Source organism: Phocoena sinus, chromosome 5, assembly GCF_008692025.1.
Source record: "Phocoena sinus isolate mPhoSin1 chromosome 5, mPhoSin1.pri, whole genome shotgun sequence".
Classification (NCBI taxonomy): Eukaryota; Metazoa; Chordata; class Mammalia; order Artiodactyla; family Phocoenidae; genus Phocoena; species Phocoena sinus.
In genome coordinates this window covers 10,121,684-10,139,383 of record NC_045767.1, presented here as the reverse complement: position 1 = coordinate 10,139,383, position 17,700 = coordinate 10,121,684, and the positions used below count along the sequence as shown (strand labels likewise).

General features: G+C 36.7%; 1 pseudogene; it reads right to left on the bottom strand.

Annotated features, from left to right (window-relative positions):
* Positions 1-4,247: 4,247 nt before the first annotated feature.
* Positions 4,248-17,700, bottom strand: part of LOC116754549 — a 38,248-nt pseudogene continuing 24,795 nt past the window's right edge.

The following is a 17,700-nucleotide window of genomic DNA, read 5'->3' as shown; positions in this document are numbered from 1 at the left end:
ACTATTTTTTCAAGTTCGAATAGTTCATGCAGATTAAGTATGCATACATTCCCAATTCAAGAGACAAGGGATAAAAAAGTGAACATAAAACTAGATTTAAGAAGAGATGTTTTTTCTGAGAAATGTTTTTCAGTAAATTCAAAAAATCTGACTGACATTGTCTTCCATAGTTCGTTAAATTTCATCAAATCATTTATCACATAGACTAAATATTGCTCTGCAATCTTATTACATTCTATTTTCCATTCCTTTCCTTTTCAAATGTTAAATTATAACTACTGTCCTCAAGCCTGAAATCCAGGCCTGCTCCACTCACACCTTTTAGTGTATGATCTTGCTTCCAAGTTCAGAGAAATAGTTTAGGCATCAGAAAAGACCTTATAACTTCTCTAAGAGCCTCATAATCTCAACGTTATTGGCACCCATCCTTTCATCTTAAAAGGAAAATTTACGTCACCGTTTGTATTAATCAGGACCGTTGTGATTACAAGCCATAGCATGTCAACCCATGCTGCTTTAAGAGAAAAGGACCGCGATGGCAGTAACAGACAGGTCTATGCATTGGTCTGGTCAAAGATCCAAATGAGAAAACAAATTCTTTAATTCCAAGACTGATCTAGTCACCAATGTTTTTAACCCTGTTTTTTTCTGTCTGCTTCCTTGGACATCTTGCTCCATCAATCATCTCTTTGCCTTCCTCTCCAGTGTTTTTTCCCTCAGTATATATACATGTTCAAACTTTCCTAACTTAAAACTATATCCTTCCACATCTAGATTCATTTATATGTGTAGTCTCTCACTTTGTCTCAGTATACCTCAACTCAACCACCAAGGTGTACCTTTACCTCAAATCCTCATGGTTCTAAGGACAAACCCTAAAACTCAATATATCTGAAATTAAAGTCTCACCTCGGACCCTACAGAACTTGTCCTGGGTGCTACAGGTGCTTTCTGCCACAGGTATTTTCTAAAGCTAGCACCATGCATAATTCAATCTCTGAGTATCCTTGGCTTCTAGCTCTTCTGCTCGCTCTTTAAGAGGCTTTCAGGCTTCACTTCCAACTCATTATGAGCCAAGGCCTCCTCTTACTGAAGGCCTTATTTGCATGAACATAAAGCCACTATCTCAACATCATTTCCTTAAACTTAGAGGATACAGCCATGTGCATTGGGCGAGGGGGTTGTGATAGAAGGATAGACAACAAGCTTTTTGGATATTTGGCTCACCATTGCAACCACTGGTGTTCCACGTGTATCTGTTTTATAGCTAAGATGCCAAATGATATTTTAAAATACTTTCACAGCTAAAGAATATTTAAACACCACTGTTTTCCTGGATAAAATACAAACAACTTCCGTTCATACTCTGATCAATGAATGTAACCTTCCTTCTTCCCAAGTCTGCCTCATATTTTTTCAGTCTAGGAACCCTGAATTGTATTTCCCCTTGAACAACCCTCTCTCAACCCCTTTGCACCTTGTACTTGGTATTCATTTTGTGTGGAACCTCCTCAGTCACTTTTTTGTTTGGAGAGCACCTGTTCATCCTTTACTCCTCAATGACACAAACTGCTGATTTTTCTCTGACATCTTTGACTTCTATACATGGATGTCTACACTTCTTTCTTTCTTTCTTTCTTTTGGCAGTGCCATGCGTGCCATGCGGGATCTTACTTGACCCTCCATTTCTTCTAGAAGCGATTTGAAAATGAATCACAGAATGACTTTTGCCTCCCTGGCGTTTATAACCCAGAGATATCTGAGAATCGTATACAAAATGCTTAGCAATGAGGAGGACAGGATTGCAAGCATTGTCTAAGGTATGCTTACGAGGTAAGAGCTTATGCAGTGAAGTCTGTGTAGTTTATTCGAGAAGACTTATTCATAGAGATGAGTTTAAGTAGAGATTAGAGAAGACAAATGAAACTAAGTTATGTATAAGTAGATTATCTCTATTATAATTTGTCGGTAATAATCTGTATGCTCTTTATAAATGTTGTGGTGGAGACCACTTCACTTTATTTTGTTGATGTAATAATGCCTACATATTAAAGCAATAGGTTGACAAATGAACAATTTAATGTAACAACCATAGAGGAATTTTAAATTGCTATAGGATAGTTGTTTTTTTTTTTTTTTTGCTGAATATACCAGTTCCCATCTTATCTATATATTGTCATCAAATTAAAGCCTAAACTTTTCAGAATATTGAAATAGAAGGCATTTTGAGTTCTTCATCCAAGTTCAGCTAAATTACTTGGGAAGGATTTTTCTATTTTCAGGGTTTAGTCTGACAGCAGTGTTATCAATATCAGAAACTATAAATAACTCACTTTTTTTCATCCCAGGAGTTTAGCAACATGCCCAGCATTTAGTATAGTTTGATAAATTAGTGTACTTAGTATAAATAAATATAAATCGAAAGGTTTTATGAATGAAGCTACTCAATTTAGATTGATATTCTGCATTAATCAGAGAAGTAATCTTTCTCCTGGAATTTTATAGAAGCAGAGACAAATTGATTTGAGAACAGAAGGGATATCTGGATAACTTTTCAAGTTAAGTCTTCATAGTGTGACTTAATTGCCCTTAATGAAATGTTGTGAATTCTTTGAATAATTCACATATCCTATAGAGAAAATTGTACATACATGTAATAGTTATCAAAAAAGTTCACTATTTCTGTTATATTTTAAAATAAAAATATATTAAATATTTGTGTGGGTTTTTTTTCCTGGCATTCCTCCACTTCTTACTACAGTGTCTTTTTTTTTTTTTCTAAATCCAATTATTTAATTATTTAATTTAAATCACAGAGAGAAAATTGGCTTCAAGTAGGAAATTCCTATGGGATGTCTTTTTTCTGTAAAACAGAGGAGAAACTTGAACAGACACAATAGCTTTAGTTGTAGAAGCATAAGGATCAGTAAATCCCCATTGTGTTGTTGATTAAAATGATAGTTGGGAAAGGCAAATAGTAGCAACATCTCTAGAATGCCATAGTAAAAACAATATTTCACACTAAAGGGGCTTCCTGTTATTCATAACTTGAGATTTCTTAAACAAACCTGTGTTTAATGTTTGGCTTTGGCTTTGCCACTTTCTAACTTTGTAACCTTGGATAATCTCTCAGCCTCAGAGGCCCCATGGGTAAATCTGGGTTTTTTATACCTTTCTCCAAGCCTTGTTAAATACACAAACTATAAAGTGACAATAACTGGTAGAGTTTTTATTGTTTCTAGGATGTTGATGACAAGGATGGTGATTTTTAAGCGAGTCACCATACCAGGCTCTAAGCTAAGATCATTGGATGCAATGGTGAGTAAGACAGTTCTGAGGGCTCAGAACCTCATATTCTATGTTTCTATTGCACACAAGTTTTCCATAATTTTGAAAAATACTATGATGTAAACCGACTAAGACTGAATTGTCTTCATCTGGTCTGAAGATTTTACTCTCTCTTTATATCAGACGGAGCAGAATAACATCCTTTGCCTTGAAATCAATACTTAGATAAGTAAGCTTGGAGTACATCCAAAGAGAAGTTTTATCCTTCATTCAATTATCAAGTGTATCATATGTTCAATACTCTGTTTAAAAGCTAGTGATCATAAATAAACTTTTTTGTTTTTAAAGAACACACCTCTTCATTTTTTTTTTTTTTTTTGCGGTACGCGGGCCTCTCACTGTTGTGGCCTCTCCCGCTGCAGAGCACAGGCTCTGGACGTGCAGGCTCGGCGGCCACGGCTCACGGGCCTAGCCGCTCCACAGCATGTGGGATCTTCCCGAACCGGGGCACGAACCCATGTCCACTGCATCGGCAGGCGGACTCTCAACCACTGTGCCATTAGGGAAGCCCCACACCTCTTCATTTTTTCTTGAGGTACAAACATTCAGTTTGGATGATAAGAATGAGCTAGCTCTACCATTTACTCCAATGAATTCTAATGGAGGAAGAGGCTAAATAGGATGTAGACTCTTTTGGTCTATTAATACTCAATTTATCAAAATTACAGCCTGGTATTTCTGGAGCAGCACTGCCCCAACAAGGCCAGATGTGATAACTGTTGAAGATGAAGATGGAAAATATGGACAATTCAATATGTATATACAGTCTACTCTGCTGTCTTCCGATGGTCTCTAAAATTCTGTACTGGGTCAGAGCTGGGAGTGATACTATGGTGCTGGACCACCTTTGCTCCACTGCTCCTCGAATTCTGCTTTGCTATTTTGAAGGGAGAATAGGTTCAGATAGTCTGCAAGCTGGTGCGGGCCATTCCCTTGGCAGCTTACGGGGCTAACCAGTACTTATATATTTTGGTCTTGGGCCTCTCAAAGTTCACCACAGACACAAGTACCCTCACAGTGCCAAGCCCATTTACAGTGTGAAATAAAATTTATATTTTATGGTGACAAGAAAATTATAAATATAAAATTTCTTCTCTGCCCTTTGGCCTCCCTTCACCCTCCACTGTGCATCCTGTATCTGTATTATGAATTGACCAAACCTCCCCCATGGTCACGAATACTTGCTCAATCAAAGAGAGAAACATTCTTCTAGCACCAACAAGACAACTCCTTAAAAGATAACATTCCTTCTTGATCTTATAAAGGGTCACATGACCCACCAAGAGGCCACTTAGATCTGGATTATGTAAACTGTCAATACATCATTTGATGTTCAGCCCTCCGTCTCAAAAAACTTATGTAACTGTGCCTTGATTTCTAACTGCCAGAATAGTTCTCAGAACTTTCTGAGATGCTCTTCCCAGGTTATAATCCTCAATTTTGGCTTGAATGAAATTTTCCAATTCTTTCTTAGATCAACTGATTAACTTTTTGTCCACAACCGTCACCTCACATCAGTGAATCGCCCCTCTGTGCGATGGGCTTTCCTGGTAACTTTAACGCATGTGGAGTGACCACAACACCAAGATTTCTGAGGAAGTGGCCAGCAACTATTTCAGGGTTTAGCTCCCATTTTTTTTTTTTTTTTTTTGCGATACGCGGGCCTCTCACTGCCGTGGCCTCTCCCGTCGCGGAGCACAGGCTCTGGATGCGCAGGCTCAGTGGCCATGGCTCACGGGCCCAGCCGCTCCACGGCATGTGGGATCCTCCCGGAACGGGGCACGAACCCGCGTCCCCTGCATAAGCAGGCGGACTCCCAACCACTGCACCACCAGGGAAGCCCTAGCTCCCATTTTGACACTGTTCTTCATTCCCTCGTCCAGGTGACAGTGTCTCAGAAATCTCACTGTCGCCTCACTTGCCTTGGTCTGGATCTTCTCTAGTCTTCCTTCTTGTCTCAGCAAGTTCTCCTCTTGAAACGGCTTCTCGTTTTCAGGAGATGCATATACAGCGAGTCCTTGAGGAAGTAGTCAATTACCGCCCACAGATTCTTTTCACTGAGACCAGGTCACCGCCGGACTCCAAGTTCCTCCAATGGCTGCGTGAGGATGAGCTGCAAGTTATCTCTGGGCTGGTGTTTCGTGTCCTCTACCAGCTTGTGGACGTGGTGTTGCCGGTGCAGGCGCGGGCTTCCGGCCCTCTTGAGCTAGCTGTGCTTTCCACCGGAGCAACCCGATGACCGAGCTCCGATTGTGAGAGAGGCTGAGGTCAAGCTCCAAGCCGGGTACGCCCCTTTCAAGTTGCGCCTGCAGGCTCTCGGGACTTCCGCAGCAGCTTCTGAGCACCCACCCGCAGCAGAGCTCCGCCCCCCAGGCCGGGCATGCGCAGCCACCATGTTGTTCTACACCGGAAGCGATACCGCACAGAGGAGTTTGATACAGTCCCTGAACTGTAACTGAGGAAGAAGGGCGTCAGAATCTTCAGCTAGGAAGGTAAGGGTGAGGTCCCCGTCCCCAGATTAAAGTAAATTGCAGTATATCTTAAGGAGAAATTGTGAAAGATAGGCAGAGGTAATCTAAAATTCCTAGGAATTTACTTGCCGTTTAACTTTGCTCAGAAGTGTTTCATCTATAGTTGCCTTTTTTTTTTAACATCTTTATTGGAGTGTAATTGCTTTACAATGGTGTGTTAGTTTCTGCTTTATAACAAAGTGAATCAGCTATACATATACATATATCCCCATATCTCCTCCCTCTTGCGTCTCCCTCCCACCCCTCTAGGTGGTCACAAAGCACTGAGCTTATCCCTGTGCTATGTGGCTGCTTCCCGTAGCTATCCGTTTTACATTTGGTAGTGTATGTACGTCCATGCCACTCTCTCACTTCGTCCCAGCTTATCCTTCCCCCTCCCCGTGTCCTCAAGTCCGTTCTCTAGGTCTGCATCTTTATTCCTGTCCTGCCCCTAGGTTCTTCATATAATTGCTTAGTTTATACCCGTTGACTGAAAAAAAAAGCACAGCCTAAAAGTTGACAGTTGTGTTTTAGTCGACAGACATTCTTAGGACTTCAAGCCTTGGAGACAATATCTTAACTCTGAGAGACTGCTACAAACAGGAAAGGAGGAGGCCAGGATATAGAGGAGTATTTGCAACAGAATCAGGTAGTCAGAACATTAAAAGATTACTATTAATAAAAGAAAACCAGATACCTCAAGTTAAGGAAGTTAGCACTTTTCTAGGTATGGGAAGATGCAAGAGTCTGGGCTCACTGAAATCATTCTTTTGATGTGCACCTCAGCTCTCTGGGGCCAGTATCCTGTGTTTTCTCATCCTGAGTTTCCTCAGGCTGCACCACCAGGGGTGACTGTAGTCTGATGACTGCTAGACGGTGGGCATTCCTTGTTTCCTTCCTGAGTTCCCTCAGGGCTCACTATCAGGGCATCTGCAATGTGATGGCTGATGGCTCTGACATCCTTTGTTTCCTGATATGACAGGCAGTAATTTAGTTCTCATACCTCATACATATTTGAGGAATTCTCAATAACTGTGATACTCACTAACATTTGTTGAACACTGATTATCTCCCAATCACTGTATTAAACAATTTCCATTATATTTCATTCTTACAACACACACTATTGGTCAAATTACCATTACAAAGAAAAAATTTCCCTCCAGCTATGTTAAGCAGAAAGGAATTTATTACAGATTATTAAATCTCTCACACAATCCTGGACAGGGTTAAGAAAAGAGAGATCTCGGAACCCTTTTCAAAGCTATGCGGCAGGACCAACTTTCTAAGGGAACTATTGTCTTGTCTATGTTCAGTAGGTATATCAGCCGTAGTCAGGAAACAGCCATGATGAGGAAGCCACTGTTACTTTGGATAGGAAAAACTTCAGTAAGCAAAAACCTCTCTAAACTATTGACTTCTATATCAACAAGCACATCTTTTTGTGTTTACAAGATACCTAGCATAAGGTTAGTTAGCATAAGGCCACTAAAGAAGAACCTCTCCTCTGTATAGAGAGGGATAGTGTGCTTATTACCTATTATTTCCTAAAAGCTGGGAATATATGTTTCTTGAGCATATTCTCTGGTTTGAGTTTTGCTGTGAGCTCCATAGTAGACAAACCATCCTTTGAGTTTGAAATCAAGTCTAAAATGGAGCAAAATATGAGTAGCATAATGAAGTTTATTATTAAATTATATAGGTAACAAATGCTGACCTCATTTTCCCATCAAAGCAAGTTAAGCATCAGTGGTAATTGATCTACATGCTTAAAATCTAAAAGAAACCTCTAATAATGATAAATTTGTTGATTCCTTTAATAGTTAACTGTGGTTGTTCAGAGACTTTTTTTTTTTTGAGAATGTAATTCTCTTTCATGTGTTTGTGTATTACAAATAATTTAAACCATCAACATTATTTCACTCATACACATGAAACAGTACAACTTGATATCTTTTATTATTTACTATAAAAATATCCTGGGGCATCTAATGAGTTGTAGTCCAAATTATGTGTTCAACGAGAGAGCCTGCTAAAATTCTTATGCAGATCTGCTCCTCATATTATATTTGTTATTTCATATTCACCAAATTTCTTTAAGTTTTCAGACATTGTATCAGACTACACATCCTTGGCAAACAACATGATGGGATATATATTACAAGGTCTTAAGTGACATCACTTCTAATATGTACAAGGATTTGAAAGAGAAACAGAGCTGCCACATTGATTAATAACTTGATGTATTTTCAAATTAATATTCTTTATTTAGTGGACATTGTTAGAAATATACTAAAGATGTTTAGGTGGGGAAACAGAGCAGAATGTTTAATATTACATAATGTGACTGATTTCTTTTGAAAACCTCCACTAAATACATCTCTTATATAAGTCTCTCTACTCTGCCTTCCAGCCTGTGTGTCTCTGTTCACTCCTTTCCTTCAAAGCTCAGTGTTTTCTGTGTAAGTATCCCTTTCCTAGATCTTTACAATGAGGGTGCAGATTTAATTTGTGATCTTCTGTGTTCTATTGTAATTAACTCTCTGTAGTAGGTTTCAGTATGGCAGGGGTCTTCTTTTATAGCAACATTATTTTGCTTGTTAAAATTGTAAGAAAGTTCCAAGGATTTAAGCTTGGTACTTTAAAATAATGAGTTTTATAATACACAGCTTTAAAAACCTATCCATTTATGTTGCATAAGGAAAAACTGAAACAAGTAGAGTCAACTTGATACACTCCTGCCTCACATCACACACAAAAGTCAATTGTAGATTGCATAATTTAAAAGAAAATATCATGCAGTATCTTTGTGACTTTGGAGTAGATAGGATTTCTTAGACATAGCTAATGATAAGTGAAAATAATAATTTGTGCTGCATTAAAAATAATAACTTCTGGGCTTCCCTGGTGGCACAGTGGTTGAGAGTCCGCCTGCCGATGCAGGGGATGCGGTTTCGTGCCCCAGTCCAGGAAGATCCCACATGCCGCGGAGCGGCTGGGCCCGTGAGCCATGGCTGCTGAGCCTGCGTGTCTGGAGCCTGTGCTCTGCCACGGAAGAAGCCACAACAGTGAGAGGCCCACGTACCGCAAAAAAATAAAATAAAAATAATAACTTCTGCCTTCACAAGACACTGAGCATAGGGTGAAAAAGCAACCTACAGAAGGAAGATGATTTCACAGTACATGGATCCAAATAAAGGATTTTTATCCAAAATAAATAAAGAACTCTTACAAACTAATAGTAAAAAGACATAAATCCACTGGAAATATGGGCAAAAGGTTTCAGCAGACACTTAATAGAAGAAGAAATCCGAATGACCAATCAGTAAACATATGAAAAAGTGCCAAGTACATTGGTCATCAATTTATAGAGTAACGAAAGAGGCCAAGTAATATATTGTGTTAGAGTTCAGGTTCATGGTTATCTTTTGTTCTGTAATACCTGAAAGGGGACCAGGAGGGATTCTGGAGTGCTAGGGTAATTCCATTTCTTGATCTGGGTGCTGGTTATTCAGGTGTGCTTTATTTGTCAGCAACTCTATGATTATGACAGGTGCAATTTTCTATATGCAGTTTAAATTATAGCCAAAAGTTAAAGAAACTTGAAAGAACACAATTATTCAATAGATACACACAATAAGAAGGCTCTTCTCAGAATGTTGGAGAATTTTGTTGTGGAGATGAACTGCATCTGATGCCCAAATAGGTAGTAGTCAAGAGAAGTCAGAAATGCCCATGACAGAGTCAAATCATTTGTGCACAAAAGAGCATAGAATATGGAGGTACAAAAACAGCTGCTACCATGTTACTCTAAATTAGAAATACCCCTCATTAAATAGAGGGATGTTTTCTCTCATATTAAAAGAATGATGCACGCCACTGCTCCCAACTCAGTAACATTCACCATTAGTTGTCATTTTTGATTTTTTAAATGACTGAAAATGTAAAGAATAGGGGGATTGTTCCTGATGGAGCAATATGACTGACAAGTTGTCTTCTATTTATTTTGCACTAGGTAGTCATATTCAGTTCTGCTGTTGATTTAAGTTTGTGTTGTAAGCGTTGATATAATATACTCTGGAAGCTGTGTGTGCCAGAAACAGTACATTTTCTGATCTCCTAAATTAAATTGCATTTGGCTCTACTCTCACATTTACCAGAGTGGATAGATGTCCAACTAATGTGGACCCTTCCTCTTTTCCTGCTGCTCTTCTAAAAAGCAGTAAATTGTTTATGGGTACTCAGATCAGTAGAAAAACATTTATACTTAACAGAAATTTTTCTGTTGCTCTAAGAATACATACATCTTAATTACTAAATCCAGCATGCACTTTGATTTTGTTTTCTAACTTGATATTTTGGTGGCATTTAAAATATTTTCTCACCAGATGCTTACACGTTCTTTTAATTGTATTCTGAAGAATTTTTCTTTTCTGATTTTCTTAGGTCTTTATAACTTCTACATCTCATGTTTTTTTAATCCTGTTTTATTCAGTATTGGGTTTTCCCAAAGTTCCCTCCTAGATCTTCTTTTTATCTTCCTCTACATTCTCTGTCTGAAAGGTATCTATCTACCTTCATATAACTATGAAGTTATATGAAGGTGGATAGATTTTTAACTAATAACTAATAAATTTTTAACTAATAACTATATTTTTGTATCTTCAATTTTTGTATCTTCTTCTGACACTTTATCTTAGTTCCTAATCCAGGATTAACTATTGCCTGGTAATCATTATTACCTGTGGTACCTTACTCTTCTGTAGGCCCTTTAATCAAGATGAATAAAATCAATTTTACTGTTATACCAAAAGTTTTCCTTGTTCTGAAATACCTATATAAAATTAACTTTTTCTTATAATTTATGACTAAAACAGATTCTAGACCCAAATCTCTTTAATATGTCTATCCTCTTCCATCCCAATCAATTTAACCTGATTGAAGTTTCCTTCACTTTTTTGCATAACTCACTGCAATAATTTTTTTTAACTGGTTACCAGACTCATCTCTTTGCCTTCTAATATACCAGGCCTGAAACTTATCTTTCAAAAGTACATAACCATCACATTATTTGCTTTATTAATTTAATCAGAGGTTCCGCATGGTATAGCAGGTGAAGTATAAACTCCCATGTGAAAACACTCCTTTCAGCCTCATCTTATACTACTTCCCACCGGATGCTGTGCTTTACTCAGGGAGGATTGTTTGCCATCACTTCATGTCTCCTTGTCTTATCCCATATTCATTTTTCTTGCCTGGAATCTTTTCCTCCATACACACTTTGAAAATTTCTCCTCTATCTCCTGTATTCAGGCACTTATCACTTGCTCTGTGTTCTCCCTGATAGGTTTAAGTGTACAAAAGGTGCAAGGTATACAAAAGGACAGACTCTCTGTCCTCGTGGAGATGGCATTCCACCCAGAATTGGAGCCAGACAATAAACAAGTGAACGAATAAATAAGTAAGAAAATCACATGTTAATATACATGCTTGGAAATAAACAAAAAAGGTTTAGGCACCCTAACATAACTAGTTGCAGAAGGAATTTTAAAGAATAAGTCTTATGTTTGAGCATAGAACTTTAGCTGGGGCTTTGTACCAGTCAGTAATGGCATTTAAATATAGTTTTTTTTCTTATTCAAGAATTCTAGAAGTAGGCTGTTGCTACCATGACTTAGTTATCCTTAGCTTCTTAGCTTTCTCCTTTAAGCTTGTTGCCTCATGGTCACCCGACGCCTCTCCATTCATCCTACCTCTGTACAAAGCAGAAAGAGGTAAGGAGTAGTTACATCTGTTGTTTATTTTGGGGGAAGCAATGTGTTTCCCAGAAAAGTGTACAACAAATTTTTGCTTACATTTTATTGCCAACAACTGGGAAATATGTATGCACTAATAGTAAAGGAGTTTAAGAAACTGTAGACTGTTACTGTTATACTTAGCTTGAAATAAACATGATCTCTTCCTCTATACAAAATATTAAGCAAAAAGATAGGAAACGGGCATGCTGAGTAGGCAACTATTAGTATATGCCGCAGACCTTAAGGTTCAGAAATAGTTGGTCATGTCAGGCATCCCAGGCACAGGGAAACTCCAGTGGGAAAGCCTTTTGTGTATTTGTATCTGAGGAATAAAAGTAGGTTACTGAAGCCTGATAGGAGTGAGAAAGATGGGGTATGGTAGATGATGGATTCAGACATACAAAGTCTAAGATTATAACATCTATCTCCTGCATGGGATCCTCAGTTACTCAAGTTGAGGACCTACTTTTTATGCATTTCTTTATTCTAAGCACCTTGCAGAGTTCTAGACTAATAGTAAGTTTTTTTTTTCATGAGTGAATTTAGGGTAAAGCTCTATATAAATATCCTGAAGAGCTCAGTGATTTCCTTTTTTATAAATAGCATAAACTGTATTCACAGGAACATATGGTAATAGGTCAAAATCTTATGACTGGTAGTCTTCATTTCTAGTGTAGATTTCTCTAAGGTTAATCATATTATTTGAAAACACAAAGGCCTATTTTAATTGTCAACTGCCTCAATTTCGTAATTCCTTCTTACATATGTTGTTTTGTTTTGTTTTTGCAAAAGAAGTCATAAGAAAAATATATTGGTATGTTGGTCTCAATTATCAAAATAATTTCATAAATTCTGTTTATTTTTAACTGTGGAGCTGTGATCATATTTGATATTTCACAGCTGTGAAAAATTCACAAATAACTTTGTTTAGTAGTATTTGATTAAGAAATTATAGATTCTGATTTTTTAAATTGGGTGCTGAGATTTGAGTAAGTGGTCTATTTAACCAAATGTTACATTGAGTATATGATATATTAGCCCTATTTTAGGTGGTGTGCAGTTTTTATCATATGACCCGAAAAGAAATGATTGACTCTATTATTTTCTAAAGTGATATGCTAAGTTGCAACTAGTGTTACACTTCACATCAAGTAAGGCAAAGTTTTTCTTTGTAATTGTTCTTTTGAATTCTTTTTAAATACAAAGCACAAGCCCCAGTGAGGAAAATACTAGCAGTAATTTTTCTTATAGTCATAATAAAAAGCTATTTGTGGAAAAGTTGATAATATGCTACAGTTGATTTATATTCAGTTACATACTATGTGTTATAACATTCAGAAAGTTTTTTGTGATTTATTTATCTTTACAAGATCTACAAAACCACTCAATGGTTTCTATTTTCTGTTTCACTTCTTTAAGACCAAAATATTTTTTTTAAAAAGTATATATATATGGTTTTAGGTTTAATTTTTTTCCATCTAACACTAATGAAAAGTGGTAAATTTTTGTGTAATTAATAAATGTTTATAAAGCACGGTTATTTCCGAGGTTCCCATGTACCTTATACTGAATTATTTTGAAAGTTTAATTTTTGCTTGTTGTGTTTCCCATCTGGTCTTACATTATCATTCTATGATCTATTTCCAAAATAATGCTGGGAAATGGAGTGTTGATTTCTTCTTTACTAAAATATATTTTCATTATTTTTGAAGTAATGAAAACATTTCTATTTTTGTTTCATTAGCTGGCAACACCTTTTTCCATTATTTTATTTTAGCTGGCTAAGTTTAAATTTGACTCTGTGCCTTTTAAAATTCAAAGTGAAGTAATCAGAACATTTGACTTCCATTTGCCATCAGCTGAAAGATTAGTTACTTCGACTAGAGGACAATATAATCAATAATGGCTAAATTTATGCCTAAGATGACCATCCTTGAAGATATCCTTTTCCTCCTTGGAAGCATAGTAAAGTCCATCATAAATCTGGCCAGGAAAAAGACCCTCAATTCCTTTTAACTATCTGTCACTCTCCTAAATTCCATTTTTATGGAAGGGAGGTAAAATAATAAATCACAAACCATTAGTCATGAAAGGTCAATCATATTCCTAAAATATTCTATTCTACCACTTAAGGTCTAGATAGTTTTTATACACAGCCAAGCAGACTATTTTTTGCCATTTTCATACTAATGGGGTCCCCCCCAAAATTGCATAATAAAGCTTGGAATTATGAGGATAATTTAGATTTATGTTATTTTCCTGGATTAAAAAAAGTAATTCAGCAGGCTTATACTTCCTTTTGTTACTCAGCTATAGTTTCAATCTTCATATGTTCCCAGAGTATATAAGTCAAAGTACCTAATAAATATTAAATAATTATTCTAATGCTTAGTTCCAGGTTCAGAAGCAATGGAAGATGAAAAGCAAGGTTTTACTGTGCTTACCATCTCATTCTAGAAGCACAAAACTGCATCAACAATTGAAATTTAGAGGAAATATAACAGTAACATAGTATTACTCTCTTTTAACTAGAAGCAAGACCTGTTTAGTCTCCATAAAAAGATATAGTCAGGTAGTCTGCAAACAAAATCATGCATATTTATTTTTCTGACTATGAAACCTCCAGAATACTTCAGTAAGGCATTATTTTCCTCAGTTAGACATTGCCATTCCCTTCAGTACCATAATGTGTATCTTTATAACTTCTCCCTACCCCTTCCCATTTCAAATAAATTCAAATATGTGTTTCTCTTCATTAGTCACAGACTTGTTCTATTCTTCCAAATTAGAATACAGCATTTCCCAGTGAAATATTATTCTGGTCTTACCTCCCAGTGGTGTGTTTCAGAGGAGACATGTCAGCGTCCTTCATATAAGTAAGGATGGCATGGAGAACTGTATTAAATCATCTTTTCTATAGACTGAAGATCTCTAATTTATCTAATCTTCTGTTGCTGTGTCAAATTTTCAATTATTTTGACTATCGTTAAAACCTTCCCCAAAGAGCTTTCTCTCGAATTACATTGTTCAAAAATCTGCACACTCTCCTGGCAAAATCCTGACCATTGTTCATGATGGCAGAAGAATTGCTGGATTCTTTTCCTTCATCTTGCATCACTATATCAAAATGTATTTAAATGTTATGCTTTTTAACTTACAGTTGTGTCATCTGGCATTATTGATCTGCGTCTCCTCAAAATACTCTTCTCTCTTGGCTTTCATGACACTGCATCCCGTTACTTCCATATGTGTATCCCCATCTATGACCACTCAGTTTCTTATATATACTCTTCCTCTTCTATCTGTATACTTTCTTTTCTTGGGTTCTGCCTCTGCTGTTAGTCTCTCTTTACTCTTGCTGGCTTTTCATAGCTACATTCATATCTTAAACTATCATTGATATAGCTGTGCTCTATGGGTTAAATTTCAACCTTTCTCCAGATCTGCCCATCCTACTAGATATCCCGTGTGGATGTCCCAATCTCTCTTCCATTTTTCCCTCAGCACATCCAGGTGAATGGTGTTATCTGTCCCCAAATGTCAAAGTCTGAAATTTGGAAGCCCCTCTTTATTCAAAGTGTCACTGCCTTAGATCAGGGAGTTCACTTAGATTATTCAAATGACTTCTTTATCCTTTTCTCTGTCTTAATTTCTTACCCTCTTCTCTTATCCTTGCTGCTGACCTTTTCAGTATATCTTTAAGTATTGCCACAGTTTTTTCTATAATATGCCAATTAGATAGTACACTGTTTCTTTTGCCTGGACTATGCTTTTTCAGTCTCTGTTACTACTTTCATGTAAAATATAACAAACCAGGAAGGCTCTAGAACATCCTACCTCATGTTTCCATTAAACTTTGTATGATTGCGACTTCATTGAAGGTGAAGCGCTGGTTGTGATTTCTGTAGTATGGCTAGACCCCAGCACAGGCAGAGGCATTATCCTCCCATGGAATCCCTTGAATGCCTAGTAAAGTGCATGCAGCAGGGTAAAGATGCAATAAGTATTTTTCAAAAATCAATGAATAAATGAATGAACACAAAAAGAATACATATGTTCTTCATAGGCAGAGCCTATCATGATAAATAGCTATCAAAGATGTATCAGGTGTAGTATTAGGAACTTAAATTTTCTTAGTCATTCCAGAGATTTTCATATTGTAGGTAAGAATTAGTGCTATTTCAAATTATATGAAATATTTCAATTTAAGAATCTATTTAAGGAGTTTTCTTTTCAGTATGCGAAATGTTCAGATTTCCTATTTATGTCATCATTCCTCCTCATGTGGAATAAGCTTGGGAGATACTGAAAAAATGATGAACTAATTAGAAGACTACATGAAGAGTAAAAAGTAAGAGTAAGGGCAGTAGATTCTTCATTCATTTATTTACGCAGCAAATATTCATTGAGTATATACAACAGGTCGGGCACTGTTAGGTTGTAGATGCACAGCAGAGATAATACACCCCTCCAAGTTTCCCTACAGATTTGTCTATCAAGCTTCCTACTCAGAATTTGCACTCAGTTGTTTAATATGCAGGTCAAATTTATATGTCCAAAACCAAGGTCTTGAAAATTTTTCCCAACCCCTATTGCTATCTTAGTCTTTCTCATCTCAGTTAATGAAACGATTGTCCACACAGTTTCCCAGGTTAAATACCTGTAAGTCATTCCTTATTAATTTTTCTTCATATCTCAAATCCAATACAACAGTCAATCTATCAGCTCTATATTCAAAGTATATTCTTTTGGTTCACTTCTTTGCCACCCTAACTCACTCCTAGACTTCTACAGTAGTCTACTAACTTTTCTCCTACTTCCATTGTTGTTCACTAAATATAACCCTCATACAGCCACTAGACTAACCTTCTAGAAATTTAATTAGAACCATATCACTACCTTCCAAACCTCCTTTTTTCTAGCCCCACTTAAAACTTCCATTGGTTTCTCCTTGCATCCAAATTAAAATCAGTTTGTTAAATAGTATAAAGTGTCTATATAATATAGCCTTTGTTTACCTCCTCTCTGACTGCATTTTCTAACACTCTCCTCTCATTCACAGAGCACCAACTACAGTAGCTTTTAAAACCTCAAGGTTTCCCTTGCTGCCCCCTCTGCTCTTTCCACGAGTCCTTCCATGACTGACTTCTTTTTCTCAATCAAGTCTTAGTTAAAAATTCACCTCTGGGAGGCCTGTCTTTACTTCACTAAAATTCTAACATACTATTCACAAGTTCCTTTCTAGATCATTTCTTTAAAAATTTTTGTTCATAATACATCACAGCCAAAACCCATCTTATTTATTTTGTTTACCTGCTTGGTCTCTGTATCCAACCAACAGTATAGATAAGCACTGTGTGAGCAGAAATTCTCAGTCTTATTCATGCTGTTTTTAGTGTGCAGAACACTCTCGTGAAATTTAAATTTTGGAAAAGGTTTCCATAAATCCTAGAGAAGACACTTTGATGTTCATACTCTAAAATATATGGTATCCTTTTGATATTCTTGATTTCCGGATCTGGAGTGCCTCTCCTATTGAAAGTGCTCAGCTCATGCTGACAACAATTTTGCTTGAAAACCTCTGCTATATGCAAACAAATACACAAATATAAATGATGTATCTAACCAAATGCAACTCTACATAGACAACCGAACTAATTTTACGGAGTGACAAAATTGTTGTTTCTTTTGAAGAGTGAATATAAACTCTGTCATTTGATTCAATATTTGATTTATAGCACTCTTCAAATGTATTTTATGTAAATTTAAAAATTTTTAGAATAATTAATGGCAGTAGTGAGGAACGAATTTCTGTTTGAGCGTTTATAAAAGGTCACTTCCGAGTACATAAAAGTATTTAATAGTTTGTCTCTGTTAAGATTTGGTCCCAAGGCTGACAATTAGTTCATTTCTTTTAAAAGAATTGATTGTGCTGATAATGAGCAGTTAACTTTGTTATTTATTTGTTTGTTTGTTTTTTCTGCTTAGCATGTTTTTCCATACCTTTTCTTCTAAAAAACACTACCGCATCTCCTTTAGAGAAC